The 23608-nt window shown below is 35.0% G+C and overlaps 1 protein-coding gene across 1 annotated transcript in view; it reads right to left on the reverse strand.

Moving 5' to 3' along the window:
- CDH18 (cadherin 18) overlaps nt 1–23608 on the reverse strand; it is a 479267-nt gene that overhangs the window by 373940 nt on the left and 81719 nt on the right. The window contains exon 2 of the mRNA XM_056485314.1: nt 1296–1393. The gene's annotated coding sequence lies outside the window, so the exon portion shown is untranslated. The remainder of the gene's footprint in view (nt 1–1295; nt 1394–23608) is intronic.

The raw sequence follows: 23608 nt of genomic DNA on the forward strand, positions 1-23608 counted from the left end.
ATAAAAGAGCACCAAAATGAGGTTATAATTCTCATTCTCTTATTTTATAAGTTAAACAATATTGAATGACACAGTCAGTCAGAGCTATCAAATTCTAAAATAAACAACCTTGATATTTGTTCCTTACAGAGAAATACATCTTTATTTTTTGATACAGCCAAGTGGTGAAATAAGATTATGCTATTGGACTGACTAATTGGAAATTATTTCCATTGCAAAAATTGAATTTTCTATTTCATCAAAGAGCAAATAAATAAATAATCATTGCTAGTTTTCATGGACTATGATTTTTTAAAGCACAGAATATTTTGTAAATAGATTCAAATACACATTTTTGAGACCAGTTCAAGCATTGCCATTCAGACTGATGCATTTTTTAACTGAAAACTAAAATAACATTTTTACATTCTGTGAAAAAAATAAAAATTAATATCATCACATTTTGATGAGAAGTAACACAAAGACTGCATCAATTCTCTAATCTCCATCAGCATATTTTTTAAAAGGTTAAATCTGTAATCTAAGTAGAATGTGTAAAGTATCATTTAAATGTTACAGCTAGCTTCCCTCTACTTTTCTGTTTTACAGTTTGTGTTTTTTATTATAATTTTCCTATTACAAATGTTCTCCCATCAACCCGATTTTCTTCTTTAAGTTTAGAAACAAAATGAAAGAATAGGTATGAAAAATCAATATGCCAGACATCAGGTATAAGAAGATGACAAAGGGATCTGCTTTAACTGAGTCACTCTTTATCTAATTGAATTAAAAATATTTAAGACTATATTTGTATGAAGAACAAAGTATGTGATATAGTAAGAAAAATGAGATAATCAGAAAATCAGTCAGGTAGATGATAATAACAGAACCTGGCTTTTTGGGTACCATTTAATTGGATTTATCTACTTTAGTAATTGATTCCCAGACACCATTCTTGACCACTTTTACCAGGCTAATGGCACAAGATATTTAGATGATCCCATCAATTCTTAGACCTCCTTAAGCTTCATAGTTGGGGAGCAATACAGGTCACAGAACAGAATTCTAATAGATGGCGAAAAGGAAAACTGAGAAAACTTCCCTTTGTTTCTTGTATTTTTTTTTTTTTTCTAAAATACTTATAAATACTGACTTAAATGGTTATAGACTGCAAAGGAGCACTAAACATTAGAGAAAAATGTTTTCATAGAAAAGAAAGTCAAAATAATGGTGAAGTATTTGTTATTTACCTAAACAATATAAACACTTCATTGGACCTGAATGAAAACTATACAAAAACACAAGAAGATACTTACTTGACGACTAACCAAGACCTTAGAAATATATTTTCCACCACACAGTCTTGCAAGCCTCCACTGAAGATACCAAAAACCTGATAATTCAGTAGCTTTCACTGAAACAGAACAACAAAGTTTTGAACATGGTCAGAGAACACTGTTTTTCTTTGCAGTATACCTAAGCAAACAGCAAACAGCATAGGCATTACTTCCCTTTGCAGAAGAACATGTAGATATTAAGATGTTTACCCTGGTAAATCTATAGAGTCTGTACTACAGTAATGCACAGATTTTTATTTTTAAGCAGGTGCTCAAAACTGGAACTCTAATTTAAATAATTGGATGTACAGCAATGGTGTTTTCAAGGTTTGTAAGTGGCTTGGGAGTAATACATAAATTCATATATCATGCCAAATACAGGAAAATGAGCTAATTTGAAAACCTTTTGAGTACAATCAAATTAAGAGAGAGACATTGATTCTGAAACTTCAGAAATCACTAAAAATACTCAAACAACAAAAATAATCTAATCCTGGTTTTGAAAAATTTAGAGCTAAATTTGTTGTAGAAAATATTTTTCTTTATTTATATAAGTGACTTACCAACCCTTCTCAAATATGCCCTACATAAATATAATCTTATTAAACACTTTTCTTAGTTATTGTCACCTAACTAATCTCACAGTACATCATACTAATAAAAAGGAACACATCATCCAATAAAAAGTTAAATAAAGGTATATTAAATCACCAAAAATTTTTTTGCACTACTTCTGTAAGGACCCTATCAGAATATCCAATGATATGTATGTAAACTTATAGTTAATGTGAATCCATAAAAGGAATCTAGGTATACAATATAAAAACTATAAACTTATTAATTTAGTTTTTTTTTTACTTGGTAAGCTTTAGTATCTATGAATCTATGACCCTGAAACAATCTGCTTTACAAAAGAAGTTAGTTTTAAAAAAGCATGTGAGATAGAGAATTACTCACTGTACTTGTAATTCTACCAGTAAAATATGTGAACTTCCTTTACCAGGAAGCTTTGTTAGCTTTATTGAAATGAGCTACTTGTTTTAAAATACTCATGAATCATGCATAAGACATAGGAAAACTACAGGCAAGCCTAACCCTTGATTTCACACTCAGGTGTTTTGTTTTGCCCCACAACAAAGTATCATTTTTCAAGAAACCTTGCTACTGACAAGCAAGTTCTCACATATACCCTGAACAAATGTTTGGGTCAAGGTATTATCAGAAATTGCAGAAATGGCTCCACAATAATATCACTTTTACTGCCCCTCATTTGCCTCCTTGTAATATAACTGCTAAGTATCAGAAATCTCTAGTAAACCCAGAGAAACTACAAATAGCAACAGCTAGAAAACCAACAGTACCTACATGGCACAGTGTAAGCCATTTATAAATAAAGTGTCAGCTGTTCCAGAACAAGGCTGCTGATTCTTGGTTACAACTGAAATCTGCTATCAGCGACATGGCTTAATTGCACATGGGCCTGTAATTCTTACATTCAACAGAAAAAGTATCAGTTTGGATGAGCTTTTCCTTTTAAAGTACTAGAAGACTCACAGTCTTAATCTGGGTTTGTTCCACATTCTCTTACTCAGAATTTGTAAATTGCTCCATTGCTAAATTCTCTGTTTTAAACTTTGTTATATTTTTCTGCCTTACTTCCACTGATCTCCCCCTTAATATTTCTTTCAATATTTCACCTGGATAATTGATCTCTGGCTAGGGTTAAAATTACAAGGACTGTTATTTATAGCTTTATAAATTATAATTCTATTAAGAATGACAGCTGAGTTGTTCTTTGATCCTGATGTGGTTCCTATGAGTACTGAGGTTCTGATTAAGCACTGAGATATTTAGAAGTCATCATATAATTATTAATAATATATTAAGTTCATTTGATTACCACTGTGATTTTAAGTAAAAAATGTAATAATATTATTTCATTGTTAATATTAATATTAGTAACATTAGTATCATTTTCCATACTAATCATCAATTGCTGTTGTCATTATTAATTGTTTTAGAGCTTGCTTCCTCTAAGCTACAGTATTCACAGTGAGTGGAACCCAATACATTGAGCCATTGTGATGTACTTACTTTGTTACTTTAATTAGTGTGTTTTCTTGATATACCAAATTTGCCCAAGAATTTTTCTTACTCCTCTAGACTGTTTCTGTGAATTCATGGCCAATTTTTTTTCTTGATGTGATGTGTAATTAACTACCTGGTATTGCACTGGTAGTGACTTGCATGAGCCCATTTTTTTTTCTGTGTTCGTAAATGTTCTGCTCAATGGCATAATAAATAAGCTTAATATGCACTATAAATACTGAAAAGTATCATAATATGAAAAAAAAACCAAACTCTTGCTATATTGGAAATTGCAAAATTTTGGTTCAAAGGGCAAATAGACATTAGTGGCCAGCCACCAACTTCTTTTGGACAGACATTCAGAGTGAGAGCACAATGTAGGTGAGACTGGCTAAATATAGATGCCTGATGACATCCAAATGGGACAGTCAGATATAAAACTGGATTCTACAGCTGACCTTTTGAAACGGTCTTTTGGCCATGAGTAAATATCACAAGACATCTAACATGACATTAAGACAGCTAAATCCCACTCAGCTATGTGGTGATGTTTTCAAACCAGATTTGAGATGAGTCCTGAGTATGCCAAGAGCAGTGAAATGAAATCACTGGAGAAATATCCACCTCCAGGAGGTGGAGTGGTACAGACTCTCCAGAGGAGATTAAAAAAATGACGGTGAAATGCTTGAATACAAAAACATTCTGAGACAATGGAAAAAAACCCAAGAAACCTGAAAGAAGTAACCTAAAAACAAAAAAAAAAACAACACCCCCCCCAAAAAAAAAACAAAAAAAACAAAAAACAAAAAAAAAAAAAAAACAAAAAAAAAAAACCACAAACAAACAAAAAAAAAAAACCAAAAAAAAACCCAAACAAACAAAAAAACAAAACAAAACCACCAAAAAGCAACCAAGGAACCTTGGCACAGCAAGCATGCTTTCCCAGAATAATTTCCCCTTGATTACTCAACTGAGTAATATGCTGAGCCCTACTGCTAGCTCTGCACTCTGCCTGCCTAAACCCGGTGAAGAATGCAAATCTCCAGCTTTAGGGTGAGCTGTGCTTGCCTTTTAGAGTATGGGATACAAAAAGACTATCTTAGATATGTCATAGTGCAGTAACATACACAAAAGAACCTGTGACCTGAGAGGATGTATACAACCATAGACTTTGTAAATTCTCCCTCCCCATTCTCTTTGAAGTGCTATATATTTGAAGATATTTTTTCTTCTAGAGTTCTTAATATTAAAGGTGATACTTATCTAGAGAAGACAGCTTAATTACAGAGAACTCATATTCCAGGATTATTTAACATTATTCTAAAAGTAAGTGAGATTAATACTAAAGAACACACAATGGATTTTTTTTTAGTTCTGCAAAACACCTACCAGATTTTTAAAGGAAAATTAGCTCAACACTTACCAGTCGCAAGCAAAGCAATTCTCATTGTTTTGTAAAATTCCTCATCAAGAAACAGCATGTATGTTCAAAAATTGTTAATAAACCAAGGTCATAAAAAGTTATGTAGCGAATTCCTGGTTGCACACTTCAGCCTGTAAAGTTTATTTACCCTTGGTGAGTATTTCCTCTAACCACACTGCCCTGTAATGCAGTGCTGTCATTGCCATTAGGCAGATAACAAGCCATTACCTCTCCACACAGCCTGTGCAGTCTCCATTCCTAATGTTTTTCAAGACCCCATTTTTTTGATGGGCTCAGCCATCTGCTGTCAACCAAGTGATTTGAGAATCCTGTTGGACTACATTTCTTTGATATTAATACAAATAAAATGCATACATATACCAGGCCACATAATATTAATCTTTCTGTATTTACTTATTAGGGATGATAATAACAAAGCTGTAAATATATTACTTTTCCTTGTTTTATGAGTTTTATGGCTGAATTATGAATTCCATGAAACTGGATGGACAAATTCCCCGTGAATTTCATGTGAAGAATTTGTATCCTGTTTGCATTAGACAAAACACAAGTGGAAATCAGGATTCTTAGGTTTTGATCACATAAGTTCATGTGATTGCTTCTGTGATTTTAAGAAAATGTTTCCATAAGCACTAAAGCATGTACAGGCATGCCTAAACTGAAGCATGTCGTGTATCTGAACTTTAGTAAAGCCTTTGAAGTTATCTCCCACAGCATTCTCCTTCAAAACAAATTTGGGAGCAATGGCCAATACCCTAGAGTCCTGTGGAGCCTTTCAGAAGGACCTTGGAAAGTTGGAGAAATGGGCAGAGAAGAGCTCTCTGAAGTTCAACAAAAGCAATTGCAGGGTCCTGCACATGGTGGGGAGAATAATGCCATGGGCCAGGACAGGCTGGGGCCTGACCTGCTGGAAAGCAGCTCTGTGGAGAAGGACCGAGAGTCCTGATGAACAACAAACTGTCCAGGGACCAGCAGTGTGTCTTTATGGCCAAGAAGACCAATGGTATCCTGGTGTGCATTTGGAATAGCAATGCAGATCAAGGAAGATGATCTGCCTTTCTACTCAGCCCTGGTGAAGCCACTTCTGGAGTGCTGTGCCCTGTTCTGGGCTCCTGCATACCAGAGACATGGGGCTCCTGGAGCAGGTCCAGCAGAGGGCTATGAGGAGGAATACAGGATTGGAGCATCTCTGTTATGAGGAAAGGCTGAGGGAACTGGGCCTGTACAGCCACAAGAGGAAATAACAGAGGGGACCATACACGTCTGTATGTATCTGAAGGGAGAATGGAGCCAGGCTCTGCTTGGTGGGGCCAAGCAAAAGGGCAAGAGGCAGAAATGGATGCACAGGAAGTTCCACCAGAATAAGAGGAAAAACTTCTTTATTGTGCAGATGACTGCACACAGGAGCAGATTGCCAAGAGAGGTGGTAGAATGTCCCTCTCTGGAGATCCTCAAGAGCAGTCTGGATGCAACCTTGAGCAATGTGCTCTGGGATCACACTGCTTGAGCAGGGAGGTTGTATGCCACGACCTGTGGTCTTTTCCAACCTGTCTTATTCTGTTGTTCTGTGAAACTGGATACTTGTGGCTCAATTGGGACCACTCATCCCTGGGTAAAAGGCTGAATGTCTGGGAACAGAGAGATGGTGAGTGGAGTTGCATCCAGCTCGTGGTTGATCACAAGAGCTCTGTAGATGAACCAGCTCTGCCTAATATCTTTATTTGTGATCTGAACAAGGAGATTGAGTGCATCCTCAGTTTGCAGATGACACCAAGTTGCACAGGACTGTTGATCTGTGTGAGGGTGGGAAGGTTTTGCAGGTGGATCTGAAGAAAATGGGCTCAAGTTGCATCAGGGGAGATTTAGATTAGATATTAGGAAAAATGTATTCAGTCAAAGATTGGTCAGGACAAGCACTGGCAGGAATAGGCTGCCCAGGAAAGTGGAATCCTCATCCCAGGAAGTGTTCAAAAGATGTGTGGCATTTGGGGAGATGGTTTAATGGTGAACAAAGCAGTGCCTGATCTTAGGGATCTTTTCTAGCCTTAATAACTATGATTCTATATGTAGATGCCTAGCACAAGAGAAGACGTTAATACACTCAGCATTAGCTTTGGGATGAACTTGAATTCAACAGCAAATGATTCAGAAGTTTTATGTTTAAATAAAGTTCATATTAAGAGATTAGCTAGAAAGCAGAGGTGTCACCTTCTGACTCATACCACAGAACATTTCAAATGTTTCTAGTTTCAATTCTGTATCATGTAAAACAATAAAAAGTCAGTACAGACAAAATAAAAACAAAACAAAACAAACAAAAAAAAAACAAAAAAAAAAAAAAAAAAAAAAAAGAGAAGTTATTGGCAGCTATATCTACTAATTCTTTGCTAAGGCTTTTGTTTCTACTGTCTCAAAAGTGAGTCATCTATTAGGTCAACATTAGAACTCAGATCTCATTTGTATATGTCTTTCTTTAAGACTTGAAATCAGAACAGGCCAGTATAAGCTGCCCTATCTGCAGGATATAAGGAATTCTCAGTACGTCTCTAGCATTAACATTTCTCACAAAGCATCTACTGACATCTTACAAATCTTCAGTGCTAAAGGTTTACTAAAGCAAAAACCATAATGGATTTCTACATGCATTAACTTTTAACTCTTCTTCAAGATAATTCTATTATGTGGGCAATACTCTGTGCTTGACATCTTAAATACTGAAGAAATGGTGCAGTGTAGAGCATTTGACAGCTCAACAATCAGAACAGGTCAAAACAGTAATGCTCAGAAAGCTTGCTGAAATAGCTGGATGTGCTGTTGTTTTGTTTGTTTAATTGTTGTTTTAGAAGTCTTATCAGAACAGAGAAAGAAGATTGAGTGACAGAAAAAATGGCCCTAAAAATGGAGGAAATGGCAAAATTAGAATGGGCTTTGTCTATATATCTATGTCTATAATGCATACATTCTCATCCAGGGGAAACCTGATGAATGTTATTTAGGAATGGAATTAAACCTAACAGAGCTTACATACCAGATATGATTACAACAGTTTTTTCAGATAGGTATCCAAGAACTGAGGAGAAGAAAGGAAGAAATTATCGCAAAAAGGTTGGGAAAAATGGCTCCAGCACAGGACAATAACAGTTTAAAAGAAGATCCCTTACAATCATCTGTCTGACAGACTCAGAAAGGAGATGTTGGCAGATTCACAGCAGTTCCCAAAAAAGTAAGTCCTGTTTAAAAGGTAGCAATTGGACAACCTGCAGATTAAATCCAGAAAGCAGAAGGGCACCTGATCTACTAGAAATGTGTAAAGATTAAAAAAAAAAGAAAAAAGTCTAAAAGCTTTAAATTGCCCTATAAATTATAAGTGTATTAAGCAAAAAAAAAAAAAAAAAAAAAAAAAAAAGTGCAGTAAACTGGAAGATACACACAGTGGAGCAATACAAACAACAGTGTATTTATATTTTGCAACATTGTGATAGCATAACCACAAAACAGGAAAGCATTTTGCTCAAGCAACTAATGTGTTAATTAATCAGAAGGAATTTCTTCACGGAAAGGGTTATTGAGCACTGGAAAGGACTGCCCAGGGAGGTGGCGGAGTCACCACCCTGGGAGAGTTAAAGAAATGATTGGACATATCATGTACTGCTTTGGTCTGCTTGGCAAGGTGCTGACCAGTAAAAGGCTGAAATTGATGATCTATACAGCCTTTTCCAGCCATATTGATTCTGTGATTATGTACAACACTGAAATCAAAGATCAATGTGTTTACCTAAATAAGGAGCTAAAGAAGTAAAAGTGACCTTTGATGGCATTCAATAATTCCTATAAACTTGAAGCCACTATATGATAAAGATGCAAAATATAATTTATAGGAGAATATGTAAAATTCATCAAAAGATCAGAAAGCAATCACAAAAAGGGGGCTTTTCCAGACACAGACACTTCTACCAAAGATTGAAACAGGTATGAGTAGTAAGAACATTCAATAAACAGAGATACAAATTTTACCAGAATCTAAAATTATATGAATATTAAATTTTAATCACTAGAACAAGAAAAGGGATCTTAAAAAAACAAACTTAATGGGAAAATAAATGGATCTAGAACTAGATTAACTGCCAGCAGGGAAGACAACATTGCTAGTACAGAAAGAGGGATTTAGGCTACTGGTAAACCTAGGGTAAATATCAAAGTGAATCTCTCTAAGAAAATATATATTGTCAAGAAAAATAACACATAATTTCAAGAGTTGTTTATACCAGCAACTTAGACAATATAATATAAACACTTTAAATATTAATGCAAGACAAACACACACAGAGGCAGAAAAAGAGGAAAGAAGAAAAAATAGCAAGAATATAAATTAAAAAACATGGTGCAACTGCAGTGTTACTACAGCATAGTTATTCAATTACAAATAGATAAGAAAATGAAAACCAAATATAAATAATTATTATGAAATAAGAAAAGATAGTGTGGAAATATGGATTATGAAATTCAGAATAGTTCATATGGACAGAAAAATCAAGCGAATCAAAGTAATTTCAGAAGGAAAAAAGAGAGTTTTATTGGCAGCTGAATTGTTGAAACCCTCCCTGTCCCATTTTTGCTTTGGATGACTGAGTGTTCCCCCCACTCCTTCCTCCTGCGTTGTGTGGGAAGCAGTGCAGCCCCACACAGATGCAGCCATGCACTCTGGAGGCTGAAACAACCACACAGTCATCTTGCCAAAGCAAACAGGGCCCAAGCTTTAGACTTGATTGCAGCTTTAATGGTTACACTGAAAATCAACACAGTTACCTGAATTTTTTCCAGTGATTTTTTCCCAGGAAATGGAATTTCTTGAAATACGTCACAAAGTTCCTTCATCTCTGAAAACACCTAACATTTTATTTACCTGTAAATCACCAAAGTAATGGGAAATATTTTCATAAGTGATTTTGAAGAGGATGCTAAGAAATACTTGAATATAGAAAATATTTCCCCAACTGCCTTGAAAGTTTGAAGGGACTAACATTGTGAGGGACATTGTGAAGGACATAGTCCCAGTGCCTAGGTCAAACATCCTTACATCTCATCGACAACACATTAAAATACGCCAAATATGTGTGTCAAGAGGATTTTTTCAGACTTTTTCAGTGGTGCCCAAGGACAGGACAAGGACTAATGACCATAAATTAAAACACAAAAAGTTTCCCCTAAACATGAGAAAGAACTTTACATTGAGGGTGGCAAAGTACTGCCAGGTTGCCAAGAGAGTTGTGGAGTCTCCCTCTCCTGAGATATTCCAAACGTACCTGGACATGCTCCTGTGTCACCTGCTCAAAGTGACCCTGTCTTGGCAGAGGGTTTGGACTAGATGACTTCCAGAAGTGCCTTCCAACACTAATGATTCTATGATTTTGTGACCTCAAGCAACAGTTTTGTACTTGCAGAGAGAGACACTAAATGAACTAAAGCTTAACTGTGTATCAAATTTGAAAAAAAATCATCCCTGGCATGAGAAACCATAGGTCTAACGTAAGCACTTTCAAAAACAGCGATAAATTTTGCAGCTGAAATAAAAGCAAAAAAAATCAGAGGAAAAACTTGAGCCTCATCAATAATGACAGTAGAGTACCAATTAAAAGCCATCTATGTGCTCCAAAAACTAGATTGCACCTGGTCTGTTTGAATACAATTAATGAAGGAGACTACTATTATCAGCAGGAGCCAGCAGGAACATTGCAAGATGAAATGAGTACTGAAATTACCTAAAAAGGTTCTCCTTTTCTCATTCCAGAATTCTGAAAAAAAAAATACTGTACTAATAAACCCAAAATGGACTGTATTATTTTATCCCAAGTTTCCTTTGATTAGGCAATTGATGTTTTTAGTGGAAGAAGTACAGTTGGTCTCACCTATCTAGATTTTGGTGATTAGTGTGATGAAATGTTGTTAGAAGTTGCTACTTAAATGGAAGATTATGTGTATCACTAAAAGAATTTTAAAATTATTAAGAAAATGGTAAATAGACAATATTGGATTAGTGGTGAAAATTAAGGTTGGGGAAAAATTCCTACTATGCTATCTCAAGGATTTCTATTGGGACTTGTATTTTTCGTTAACCTTGTCTCAAAAATCAGGATTTTTTAATGAAATGCAGTTTTAATGAGAAGTGCAAGCAATATATTTAGGATTTACTGTCAGAGGACTGGAATGTCATACCAGGAGATTTACACAGCTGAAAAAGATATTTCTCATCCTAAAAAACACATTAGGCTTCTTTCTACTACAGATTACTTAGTTTTTTTAATTGTTTTATCTTCAGTTTCACATTTCTGCTTCAGAACAAATAAAAAAAACCTGAAGAACTGCCTTACAATGCATCTACAAATCCTATCTCCATTTTTGGCATATATCCCCAAGAGGTTATTTGCATTTTGTAGTATCTATATCCCAGAACTGTGCTGGGTTTTGTCCAGCAATGAAATTACCTAAGAATTATGACACTTTATCCACAAAACTACACAGACTACAGAAGTACCTAGATAGGTGACATGACAGGTATGTTTTCTTGGGGAGACCTGTCAACAGCATTTTTCACTTCATTTTGCATACCCTTGCAACATTAAACAAATTTTAAAAAGAAAAACCTTCAAAAGGGATACTGTACAAAGATGACATCACTGTTCTACTCAAAATATTCTACCATTCTGTTGCCATTTAACCAACCTGCAAATGAAAACCCAAGATAATTTTAGCAAAGAGGTAATATAAAAACCTTCAGGGGCAGTCATGGAAAAATGTCCACACAAGCTCACCCCCAGGGGTGAGTACATTTTTACAGGTTTTAGGAAATCAGCATAATCGATAAAATGTCCCAGTTTGGGAGGACGAGTGGTGATGCAACTCCTGCTCAGGTCAAGCCCCTTCTCTGCATCCCCCTCAGCACTAGCTGTACTTTCTCCATGAGAATGGATATCCAAGAGTTTTTCTCATCCTTGGTTCCCAGGAATAACCAATACAGCACTGGGGCTTTGTACCACGCAGGGCTTGGAGCTCTGGAATTTGTTTTCTCTTTCTGCCTAGGAAAAAGCTGTGGAAAATTACTGGAAAAACTGGCTACTAATACAATAGGCTACAGAGCTACAAGTATATGTGTGAAGAATACAGAGAACATACTACAGGAAAAAGGCAAAAACCAAATAGCATCAATTTCAGGATTAAATCACTTAGGGAAAACAAACACTTGGTCAATAGTGATGTTTTTATTTTAATATGGCAATGAAATGTTCCTGCTAAAATTATTAATTATGAGTAATGGCAATACTGGCTCATGATAAATTTTCATTACCATAATATTTAGCTGTATGCTATAAAAAATTGTACCTACTTTTATAACTAAAATCAATATTCCTCTCAACTAGAAAGGAACAGCAATAAACACCTGCAGCACTTGCTCAAGGACGAATGAAGCAAATCAAACTTATTTCTTTTAAAATGTTTCAGAGTCTAATTTGTATGGTAAAGCGGCATCAATCTTGCTAGAAAACACATTCTCTGAACAAGTATAGCTGACCCTTCTTAAAAATCTGAGATGGTTTGGAGTTTTTACAGTTCTTGGTCATAATCTCTCACACTGTTATATAAAGACTTTCAGTAGCCAACAAACGCTCATGACGTAAGTTTAAAAATATATTTATGTATGTCTACGTCACCTGAATCTATGTATTTCCATGTACTTGGAAATATTCAGGTATTAGAAAATACCAAGAAGAATTGTGTCCTGAAACATCATACATTTTGCCTCCTTATTAACCAAATGACAAACAAAAAACCCAAACAAAACCAAACACCCACCCCGCAGTATCTAAATAACACAGTAATTTTATTTATTTTATAATTTGTTAGAGAACTTAGTAAAAATTTTCCCTATGAAAAGCTCTTAAAGCAAAAAAAAAAAAAAGGAATCTCATTAATTGGACTATATAAAGAAAGGAAGAAATAGTTAAAAATGTGATGAGGCCCAGTGTTATTCAAAAACAAAAGCACTGTTCTCCAAGAACATTTTTCATTGTATAACTAAATTATTGTTTGCTAGACTGACTAAATAGTAACATATGACAGAATAAGTGCTTTTCAAACTGTTAGTTTATAGAAACAGAGCATTCATGTTGATTCTTACATGTGACACCCACTTATTTACAGAAGAGAGCCAAAGATCAGTTTTCCCCTTATCACTGTTTCTTCTTCTTTCATGGTATGATCACTATAAATTGCTATGCAAAAAGAGAATGGAAATTCAGTTGATATATTTACCAGAAAATTCTGCTTTGTACAAATACTCAGGAGCAGCATCTACTACCAATAGGCAGGTGGATAAACCACAATCCTATTTTTTCCAGGAGTGTAGTAATGAGAGTCTGAGTGAACAGTCCTTGCTCAGACAATGCTCATTTCAGTGGTAATGACAACAGGCCTTATAAAAAGTTAGGTGAATTATATGAGTAGGCTTGAGTCCCTTGTGAATAAATTACTTATGTAATTCACCCATATAGTGAAGCTGAAGCCACCAAAACTGCTGAAGACTGTGGAAGAAGAGAGACTCCTTTCTACTGGAAAGACTATGATCTTTCCTCTGATACACCATCCAAGGAAAATAGCTTTGTGCCAGCGAATTGAAAAACAGAAACTAGCTGCCCTCCATATTTTAACATATAAAGTAGTGTCTGCTGACTAAGCAAATACCAATTGTTCTAAAAGAAAATTGTTCTAAAAGAAAAAGAAAAAGAAAAAATATCTCTCAAATTACATTACCAATATATATCCTTACTCAGTGTCAAGGAAATTTCAAGTTTCCTCTATAATATGGCTCCATGGCCACAAAAATATGGCTTCATTTTACTTCCTTAGGTGCAAACATTTACTTTATAGTTCTTACAAGTTCTTTGTAGCACCAAGAAGAATTGTCATTAATTAATTAAAACATTAGATAGAACAACTCATATAGAATGGCACACAGAATAAAACCCAACCGAACAAAAACATGAATAATATGCAACCTGAGTAATTCTACACATGCAAAGAGAAGAAACCTCTTTATTATTTTACAAATTATCTCCTCCCTGGTGTCTTGGAGAAGGGTCTGGTTACCCTTTTTTTTTCAAAAACAAAGGAGTTGATAAGGAGAAAGGAAAGCAGGTCATGCCCAGACTCCCTTCTCTGATTTGGAAGGCTCAGGATTGCAAGGAAACAAAAGCAATTACTATTTCTTTTATTAGTTAGTGCTATCTTTATAAGAATATATAATAAAATAGCTCATGTTTTTATGAGAAACTTTTTATATAAAAATTAAAATTGTATAGTTAACTAGATTTTTACAAATTATCATTTAATGACACAGGATTTCATTTAAACTGCACAGAGAGTAATGTGAGGCCTTGTTGTTCCTTATTTGTTACCATGCTGGCTATGACAATTATCTTAAGGAGTTTCAGGTCAAGTTCTGGTTCTAACTGGATCTTTAAAATTTTTTTGTTAACCTGCAACTTCCTTTGCAATTTAAATATCTCTAATTGGTAAGGTTTTGATGACTACTTGTTATCTTATTTTCCAAATGATCAATTCACTGCTACATAGTCAGAAAATAGTCTATGTGTAGCAAGTAGTCAAATCTATCAGTATAAAGTATTATAAGCAAAATAATTAAAACACTAAGCTGTAACTATGAAAGTTATTAGAAAATTAGCTTAGGAAGATTGTCCCACAGTACTGATACTATCCTCATGTTAGAAATTTCAGCTGACTTCAGTGGGAACTACAGTCATTGAGTTCCATGTACAATTAGACAAATTAATTTTAAATGCAGCATCAATATTTATTTTAAAATACTTCAGGAAACATATGTTGCACTTTGACAGAGAAAAATGCTAACGCATCTGTGCAACAACTGCAGAGCCATCTGGAAGATCCTGTTGGTGCTGTAAGCATGCACATCTACTGCACTTCCACTGCCTGATCTTTCCTTACATAGAGCTGCAGCTGCTTCACAGCTGCTGAGGCAGCAGCTTCATCAGCACACACAAGGTCCCCAGAGGTCTTCACCTGGTCTCATCCGTGTGGCATGTTTTATTTTAAAGCCTAGGGGGAATGCTGTTGGCACCAAACTCTGTGTCACCCACACAGTGCTTTCAGACTGAATTGGCTTCCACTTTCCATTACAGTGATCAGAATGGGAAACCTCTTGGGCCTTTCTGCTACAAAGCTGTAAAGAAGCCTTTTGATTGCTGGTGCCATAAGCTGCTGATAACAAGGCTTGCAACCTACTAGCAGTCCTCCTGAAATTGCACTGTTTATTCTCCTCCCTGCATCAACATGAACTTTAAAATATGGGATATCTTGAGTGCCTATGCCTAACAACAAGTCTATCAAATGTATTGTGTGTGTTCCTAGTTCCAAAATAAAAAAGAAAAAGGAAGCACAAGCCATTTATTGACATACATACATATAGGGGCTAGGTTTTAATGCAAAGATGAAATGCCTGTTTCTAAACTTGATGGTAAAAGGTCTATGTCCAAACTCTGTAATTTCTTATTGTGCAATGGTCTGTGAAGTCATTGTTTGTTCAATTCTCTTTCAAGTAACTTACAGTAAGATACTCAACACCAATATCAGTGTTTGGATTAAAAATATCACTGGAATAAAATTGTTAAATTTTAATTAGAAATGAAAATCATAATAATCTCATGGATTATTATTATTGTTGTTGTTGTTGTTGTTGTTGTTGTTGTTGTTGTCGTCATAATTATACATTACTTATCAGTTTAGCAAACTACATCATTATATTTTCCCTCTGCTTTTCTGCATTTTATTCCAGGCACAGCACAAAGTATCACCTTTACGTTACTGTTTTGGGATCCATTTTTATGGATCCTATGGATACTACCTAGAGATCTGCAGTATCAGGAAAATACTTCATTGCAATGTATTTTATCACAAATATTTGATTAATTTAAGCTGATGTTTAACAGTTTGACCGTTTTTCTCTTTCCTAGCTCAATCTGGATTTTAGAGTGCTGCCTATGGTGCTCTATCATTTAAGCTGAAGTAATGGAAATATTGGTGATACATATGATAAATCAGACAAAAATTGTGTTTTAGACAAAATTTGTTCCAAAATTGATATGGCAATGTTTTCTCTAATCTTCCTATTAAGTGAAGGAAAAAAACAGCTTAACTCCAGACAGTTAATTCCAATTTACTTCACTAAGCAGTAATGTGAATGAGTAGATTAGCTTACAAAACAAAGAAGTAAAGAAGAAGCCATCAGAAGAGATTAAAGAATAGGAATGTCTCATGGTATCATCATTAGCTTAAATACAGACTGGAATAATGGCATCACAACAACAGTTTAGACTTGATTATACAATGGGAAATTTCAAAGATTCAGAATGAGTTGAATTGCCATGTCAATTTCCTGATTTTATACCATAAAACCTGACTTAATTTAAAAATAAAAAATAGAAAAACTTACAGGCCTTTGAAACTTTAAATATTTAGGTAAATATTAGCATAGAAAGAAGAATACTAAGCCATGGCACAGATTAAGAGACAATTAATGGTTATAAAAATTACTTTTAAATTGAACATGTATAGAAGAAAACATGAAGAAGACTGTATCTAATTCATAAAATAAAATCATACCTCTAGAGTAAAAATAATTGCAGAAGTCTGTTGATAACATAACTTGAAGTTAAGCACAACAAAGACTGCAGTATATTGAAATTAAATCATCAGAAAAAAGTTTAAAAATTTGAAACTTGAGTACTGAAGTCCTAACTAATTATAAAATCTTCTTGTATGACACTGAGGTTTAATACTATACTAATAGCCACAGAATGTTGTACAGCATCAGCCAACAACATGAAGTAAAACATTCCAAAGACTTACTGGAGACCTTTCCAATTTTGCCAACATAACAAATCTGTTCAATCTCTGACCTGACAGATGGTTGATGAGTTATTACTAAAAAAAAATCAAACCTAACAAAAAGCCCAACCCAAACCTAAATACCTACAGAAAACAACACACAAGTGTCAGGAAACAACACAGCACAACCTGCCTAATCAAATAAACCTACTTTCCTGTTAAACTTGATACTTACAGAAGACTGATTCTAGTTACATCAGACAAAATGCAGAGTTTATTCTTTCACAGAATCACAGAACTGACTAGGTTGGAAAAGACCTTTGAGACAATAGAATTCAGCCCATGAACTAACACCATCTTGTCAAACAGACCATGGCTGTGGCGATATCCAGTCCTTTCTTAAACAGCTGCAGGGACAGTGATCCTACCACCTCCCTGAGCAACCCATTCCAGTGCCCAATGACCTTTTCATTGTGAAGAAAACACAGACACAGAGCCCACATAATTGCAGAATTTCCAGAAGCAAAGACAACCAGAAATACTAATGCAATTACAGATTATATGTTGTACATTTCTAAATAAGAGACTACATTCCACAGTGTTCCCTAGTGTTCCCAAATCAGAATCTCTTCCCCATCAACAAAACACAATATCACAGGATATCAACAATTCATCTTTCTAATCTGTGACTTGTCAGCTACAACTAACTTGCCATTAAATTCATTATAAAGATAATGAGAAATGATTTTGGGAACAAACTGCAGGTATATCCAGTGGACAGGTATTCTCTTAGGACAATAGCAAATGAAACATATCTCAGAGATGTACCCAAGACTCAATTCACTGATTTTGCAAAACCAAAAAGCAACTGTGTCAGGTAAATTTATTAACGGTTGAACTGAAAACAATTGTACCTCTTGTACCCAGCCTGCCCATTTACCTGTATACTACAAGAAGCATTCCATAAGAGTGTTCTGCAGAAACCTAAAATCACCTGGTTTTACAACACAGCAAACAATAAAATCTGTGACAGATGAAGAGTGGGAACAGTCTTCTTTCTTATTACTTTCCTGGTCTTCCTTTGAGACAAGGAGACCTTGAATCTCCTTGTGCCTGCCTCTCTTGTGCCTGCCTGAAAGACTATTGCCTTAACTGCTCTTGGCATTGAGTTGAGCTAAAGAGTTCTGAAGTGTCAAGTTTGAAATATTGCAGGGCATTTTCATTGCAAAGACCTTAATAATGTTTCTTCTTGGAGGTATGAATTAGTCTAAATCACTATCTTTTTTCCAATTTATTTTCTTTTATTCTGTAGCATGTAGATAAACCTGACATAATAATTCTTGTAGAGATTAGAAATAAGACATAAGGTACAAGAAAGGCACATTTAATTGCAGGCGCAGTGAACACAAAAAACTGAACCATCAGATTACATGCAGGAACCAAAAAGAAGCATTATGTAAATCTCTGGATAAATAAGGGGCACCAAATAGAGTAGAAAATAACAGACAGTTTATGAAAGCAGTTGGAGCTCTAAAATAAATAAGACAATAAAATTATTGGGAGGACAAGTTACCTTAGAGACAATTCTCTCTTGCTGTGAACCATTTACAAGAAGGTTAAAACTAGGCAAGGTGAAGTAAAAGGCAGAACAAGATCAATTTCATTTCATTTCCACAAAGTGAAGCAACAATTCAAATTGTCATAAACCACTTGTTGTTAATTTCCATTATTGATCACTTTAGGTATGTGGCTGTGTTCCAGATAGTCTCTTCTACTCAGCTGTGCTGTAACAGGAGACATGCTTTGATTCATACATTCTTAAATTGAAACTGAGCCCCACATTTTCAATGTTTATGTACTATACCTAGCCCACAATTAAGGTTTTCTTAGCCCAGCTGTTTAGCTTCTCTCCACCTATCCTGAACAAATGTTACCTTCCCTATTTAGAATAACTCACAGTGAAAACACAAAAAACCACATTCGGTTCTCCCTTTCTTGGGGGCATTTTGAAGCATCCTAAAAATTGATGCCTACAGCAAAAAGAGTTGACAAGTCAGTAATAACATTCATTTAAGAATGCTTTTCTTCATGGAAAGTTGCTTTGAATTTTTTTAATTATTTCACTTATTGATATACAGTGGTAGAACTGGAAGGATACAACATCTTTTTTCTACTTGATCTCTAGAAGCTAAATAGTCTTGGAGATGTCAGAAGTGCTGCACATTTTCATGGTCTTTCTGAATACATTAATACAAAGCTCAGGCAATGCCTGAGTCAAGATCTTTAAGAAATCAGTCTGACCAAAGAGACCATACTGAGTTGAAATTTAGATATGCATGCAAAGCTTAAACATCCAACAAATATCAGGTAAAGTAAACAGAACACGCAAGGCTTTTATGATTAAAGTAAAATTCACACCAAGTATGTTATCATTATGGAGAACATGCTTGTGCAAACAGAGCACATTGCAGTGCTGGTTATGAAGACATTTAAATACATGCTGAGATACTTGGACAGAAATCCTGTCTTGGATTGAAGACAAAAAGCAGGGCAAAACCTATAAAAAGGGGCATTGACACATGAGTAAAGGAACAGCTGCTAGGCGAGGTACACATCCACTAGTAATCTACTATGGTTATAAGAAAAATGCATTCCATTCAGATCTGATTCTGCAAAACAAGACAATGTCACTTGAGCAAGAACTCAACATAACACAAGTTACTGAATATGTTTTTTCCTATGTAAAAGTTAAAAATGAGTGTAATTCTCAGTGGTAAGACTGAAACTACAAAGAAAACAGGAAAAAATCATATATTTCACTAAAAATACTGAGCAATAGGCTGCTCTCTAATTCTAGCATTCTAGAGTATCTGAGGAGTAAAATATACATTTTTGGTTGAGGACTTATAACCATTTTTAACAGTGAAAAAAAATTTCTCCTTCAAATATTTGTGTAAAAATTGTATCATATTTCTCCAAAGTAAAAGAAAACATACACCTGTCACATAAATCTAAGTGTGTAAGATATTTTTATTTTGGGGTGGGTTGACTTCATGGCAAAGTCAGGTATGTTTTGTATATCTTCCCAGAGTAGTAGAAAGCCTTACTAACCCTAACAACATCTCTCTTAAAATTTCTCACAGAGTCATATAGCTGCTGCAGGCTAATAGGTGAAGAAAGATTACAGATGAACACTGACATGCTGGTGTGCAAGGACAGCTTCTACTCTGTGTCTCTACTGAATGGCAAACAGCTCACAGAGCTAAGCTTAAGTTGTAAATTTGTACTCAAATTACCAAAGCTGCTTTTGCCACAAGCAGCTGTACATACCTAAGAGCTCAGTATCTCATCTCCAGCCTAATCTGTAACATACCAGAAGAGGAGAATTTAATCTCATGGTTCCAGATATAACAGAAATGCAAGACTCTGTGAAGCATGAAACCTGACACAATGGAAGGACATCTCTTCAGTAGATTAGGATTTCATGCAGAGGGCTTCATAAGGACTAGATTAAACTACCCATTCTTTGTTAAATTATCCTATTGCCATGCATGGAAACAATACTGTTCAATAAAGGTTATTAGTCTTCATCAGCTTAAAAAACCCCTGAAAATCAAGTAGGGACTTTAAATTTTGAATGTAAATGAATAAAGATTGCTTACAAAGATGTTAGTCCCAATTTATATAAATAATTCTAATCAAGTCCTATGCGAAGCATTTCTTTCTCATCTTTACATCTTTAACATCAAAGACAGTGTGAGAATGTGTACAGATTGTCTTCATCAGGAATCAAAACATACAGATATACCTTCTTCAACCACATTCTTTGCTGTTTAATAACTTGAACTCAAGCTGGCATTTCCTCTTCTGCTTTCACTGTGTCACACAGAAAGCTGTGTATGCAGTGCACAAGCACACAGTGAATCCAACATCTTTAAATCCAATCTGAATCCAGAAGCATTTTATTTTAATTCAGAAATATACTCTGTAGACTAAATGACTGCAGGTGTCTTCTCAAGATCTTCACTTTTTTTTGATTTCTAATGCACAAATAATTTAATTTTTGATAATATTGAGAACAAAATGTCTTTGCTATGTTTGCTTTTCCAGAGTAAAGGAAAATGTTGCCATATCACCAGTATAAATGAGTACATATATTTTGAACTTTCCGATAGCTTCAGAGTTAAGAGAACTCATTGCAACACTGTTACCAGGACACCATTTACATGCGAGGGAAAATGCAGTTTTCAAGTTAGTGTCAAACTGGTTTTAAAATTTAGTCATCTAAATGCAGTTTTCCTCTAGTCTTTTACTGGTAGCAGTGAATTTCAGAGCTTGTTTTGTAGGGTTCGGGTTGGTTTTTTTTTTTTGTTTTTTTTTTTTTTTTTCACATAAAACCAACCATGCCTCCCATTTTAAGAGGAAAATGAATTTTTATTCATTCATCATGTATACGATATTTTTTAAAGTTTTTATTTTTAACGGGGACATATCAATTACCAGACATATAGCTGTAATCCATGTACTGAACTGAATAAGAAATATAAATTTTTCCCTAGTTTCCTGATGTATTACAAGTACTCTTAAGAATTGTTTCATAAAAGGGAAGAACAAGGTTAAATTTCTCATTAAACATTAATTCAAGATTTAGCTCCTGAATGAAATAATTCTTGATTCTTTAGCAAATTTGCACAGTACCCCTGAGGTATCACAGCCCATTTAAACTAGAACAAGCACTAATAGCTTTATGTGTATATCTGCATATCTATATTAATATGTTAAGGTCAAATTATAGTATCTCAAGTGCTGTTAGTAATTAACTGTGGTCCTGATCCAGCTCCTCTGAAGTAAACTCAATTCTTTGGTGATTTAAACAGGAAGTTGAGTGAAATAAAAAGTTTAGGATAGATGTGCACCAATCACACAAACACAAAAATAAAAATCATTGTGCTTGAATGGATATAGAGATAGATTGGTTATAGGGATAGATTGTCATTGTAGTTACTTTGTAGATACTGTATGAGTTTTCCTAAGGTGTATTATTATTCAAATACAAAAGCGTGTACTTTTTATTTTCAAATTAAGAACCAGAACTATCAAAGCTACTATTAATCCCTATTTCATTTTATGGCTGATTACTCAGCCTCAGCTGCAAAACACAGCATAAAACTACTCTTCATGTGCATCCTTATTTAGACTGCCTTGTTCTCTAAGGATGTTGCCCATCTTCCCAATCATCTGGTTTTCCCTTTTATTCTTCAAACCCTGTAGAACAGATAAAGTATCTCTTCATTCAGGAGTGAAAGAGTGACACACTTGTAATTCTCATGACACAGCATAAAACATTAACATGCATAACTTCAGGATGATTTTTCACCTATTACAACTTAAGCAGGTCACAGTGAATTCCATCAATACCTTTGCATAAATATCACCCATTGCCATTTTAGCAGTGGTATGTTCTAACCTCTAGCAAACTCTCTCACATGAATTTCATTATATTCACTCAGCCTGTGGGCATATTAAATGTGGTGGGTGTGTTGCAAATGCACTAATCACTGTCTCACTAAATCACAAATGATAGCAGACAAGTGTGAATGCAGTCAGGTGCTAGTTCTGTCCTTGTGTCAGCAATTTCTACCTTTCTTTGACACTGAAGATGATGGTGAGACAAAACAATGCCTGAAGCCATCATCCACGCACTTTGCAAAGTTCCTGTTCTGGTTCACTCAAATGTTGTTTCACCATCTCTGGGAACACAATACCATAGCAGCAGCACACAAAGTGGGGGATAATGTCAGGCACCCTTACAGGCATCCAGGAAAAGAACAGTTAGCACACTTAGCCTGCTTTTCCAAGTACCAAATCAAGAGCATCCCAGGTCTTCAATGACTTGGAATTATTTCAACCTCTGTAAAGTTACAAGACTGTGCATTGGATTTTTATTAGTAAGCACTCTGAGCAATTGTGCATTTCAGTACTTACAAGTTTACAGAGCTGCAAAGATTCAGGCTCTTAATATAGAAAGTATTTGAGCTCAATTACTAATTTTAGTGTGCTTAGCTTAAGCACAGGTCATTCTGAGAGGTTTGGTGAAGATGGAGAATAGCAGATTTCTAGCCCCAAAACCTGTCCCAGAAGACCCTGAAGTTGTGGGCTTTTTGGTTTAGATTGGTTTTGAGATACAAGCCCTTTTAAACGAAAATTTTGAAATCAAGAAAAAAAAAAAAGAGAAGAAATAGATATCATATTCTACCTCATACTCTATTTTGAAGTGTTTGTGGCTTGTGAGCACCTTTGCTTGTCTGTTGTGAGAATTAAAAACTTTTTGAAGTGTACTGTGTACATGTAAGGGCTTGTTAGCCAGTACCTTGTGAGTCTAAATCAATAGGCTGGCTGATGGGTTAAGGAGACTGTACAATAAGAGCCTGACACATGTCTGGTGTCTTTGTTCAGTCTGAGAAGAATTCATAGTGAACATCACATCCTCTAACGAAGAGTTATGACAAATACTATTGAATCATATAGACTTCCTTATTTCCTTAAACAGAACCAAATTTGCATCTCAGACTAGTGTTCTCTAAGCAATTTATTACAAATAATTTCAGGATCATAAGATTAAAAGATTTCTTTTGGAAAGATTTCTTTTTGCTCTGCATTATATCTTTTACATACCATAAGGGAAGAGTATAGTGGTATTTGTGTGTCTGCAGATATAAAACACTTACATACAGGCTGCAAGAAGTACTGTACCATTTTTTAGCTCAGATTGTGTGCAATACTCCATTCAGAGAGAGAGAGATGACCAAATGTTAGATTCTACACACCAGTGGCAGTGAGGTGC

This window comes from Oenanthe melanoleuca, chromosome 2 (genome assembly GCF_029582105.1).
Source record: "Oenanthe melanoleuca isolate GR-GAL-2019-014 chromosome 2, OMel1.0, whole genome shotgun sequence".
Taxonomy (NCBI): domain Eukaryota; kingdom Metazoa; phylum Chordata; class Aves; order Passeriformes; family Muscicapidae; genus Oenanthe; species Oenanthe melanoleuca.